The sequence below is a fragment of the Arachis duranensis genome, chromosome 10 (assembly GCF_000817695.3).
Source record: "Arachis duranensis cultivar V14167 chromosome 10, aradu.V14167.gnm2.J7QH, whole genome shotgun sequence".
In the NCBI taxonomy this organism is placed as follows: Eukaryota; Viridiplantae; Streptophyta; class Magnoliopsida; order Fabales; family Fabaceae; genus Arachis; species Arachis duranensis.
In genome coordinates, this window is record NC_029781.3 from 70,320,577 (window position 1) to 70,322,472 (window position 1,896).

The 1,896-nt window shown below is 34.5% G+C and overlaps 1 non-coding gene across 1 annotated transcript; it reads left to right on the forward strand.

The window, feature by feature from the left end:
• The first annotated feature begins 499 nt into the window (after positions 1-499).
• Positions 500-607, forward strand: LOC127743495 (small nucleolar RNA R71). The gene has a single exon (XR_008004886.1). It is a non-coding gene; the product is annotated as a small nucleolar RNA R71 (small nucleolar RNA).
• Positions 608-1,896: the final 1,289 nt, after the last annotated feature.

Consider the following 1,896-nt stretch of genomic DNA (forward strand, 5'->3'; position numbering starts at 1 on the left):
ACTTTATTGTAATTCCTAGGGAGAACGACCCGAGGTTTGAATACTTCGGTTTATAAATTTTAGGGGTTTGTTTTAGTGACAAACAACTTTTTGTACGAAAGGATTATTGTTTGGTTTAGAAACTATACTTTACAACGAGATTTCATTAGTGAAATTCTAAACCGTCAAAAATCCATTCGTCAGTACTGCCTGGTGCAGCTTGCGTTCCAGACCGACTTTGAGAAATCATATTGACTTGCTGAGTCAATATTTTGTTCTGAGCCAATATGGCATTCAGAGTATCAATCTCAAGAACTTCTTTCTTTTGATTCGTCCCATTGTTCACAGGATTCCTTTTAGAAGTGTACATGAATTGGTTATTTGCAACCATTTCAATGAGTTCTTGAGCTTCTGCAGGCATCTTCTTCAGATGAAGAGATCCTCCAGCAGAGCTATCCAATGACATCTTGGACAGTTCAGACAGACCATCATAGAAGACACCTATGATGCTCCATTCAGAAAGCATGTCAGAAGGACACTTCCTGATCAATTGTTTGTATCTTTCCCAAGCTTCATAGAGGGATTCACCTTTCTTCTGTTTGAAGGTTCGGACTTCCATTCTAAGCTTACTCAATTTTTGAGGTGGAAAGAACTTTGCCTAGAAGGCATTGACTAGCTTTTTCCAAGAGTTCAGGCTTTCTTTAGCTTGTGAATCTAACCATATTCTAGCTTTGTCTCTTACAGCAAAAGGGAATAGCATAGGTCTGTAGACCTCAGGGTCAACCCCATTGGTCTTAACAATGTCACAGATTTGCAAGAATTCAGCTAAAAACTGATGAGGATCTTCCAATGGAAGTCCATGGAACTTGCAATTCTGTTGCATTAGAGAAACTAATTGAGGCTTAAGCTCAAAGTTGTTTGCTCCAATGGCAGGGATAGAGATGCTTCTCCCATAGAAGTCGGGAGTAGGTGCAGTAAAGTCACCCAGCACCTTCCTTGCATTGTTGGCATTGTTGTTGTTTTCGGCTGCCATGTCTTCTTCTTTGAAGATTTCTATTAGGTCCTCTACAGAGAGTTGTGCTTTAACTTCTCTTAGCTTTCGCTTCAAGGTCCTTTCAGGTTCAGGGTCAGCCTCAACAAGAATGCTTTTGTCTTTGCTAATGCTCATATGAAAGAGAAGAGAACAAGAAAATATGGAATCCTCTATGTCACAGTATAGAGATTCCTTGAGGTGTCAGAGGAAAAGAAAAATGAAGGCAGAAGTAGAAATTTCGAACTTGTCAAAGAAGATGGAGTTTGAATTTTGCATCAAGGAATAGTGTTAGTCCATAAATAGAAGGATGTGAGAAGAAGGGAAGCAATTTTCAAAAATTAAGTAAAAGATTTTGAAAACATTTTGAAAAACCTTAATTGATTTTTGAAAATAAAAGTGGTATTTTGAAAAATACTAATTGATTTTCGAAAACTAGGAGTGGAAAAGAAATCAAGTGATTTTTGAAAAAGATTTTGAAATTAGAAATTAAAAAGATATGATTGAAAACTATTTTGAAAAAGGTGTGATTAAAAGGATATGATTGAAAAGTTATGGTTTTAAAAAGATGTGATTGAGAAGATATGATTTGAAAAACAATTTGAAAAGATTTGATATTTTTTTTAAAAATAATGACTTGCTTAATAAGAAATATATGATTCAGACATTAAACCTTTCTCAATAGAAAAGGCAACATACTCTGAGATGTTGAATCAAATCATTAATTGTTAGCAAGTATTTTTGAAATTGGAAAGAAATTGATTTTGAAAATATATGATTGAAAAGATATGATTTGAAAAAGATTTGATTTGAAAAATTTTGAAAACTTGAAAAAAAAATTGGCATTAAAAACAAAATCTTCCCTCTTGTGCCATCCTGGCGTTAAA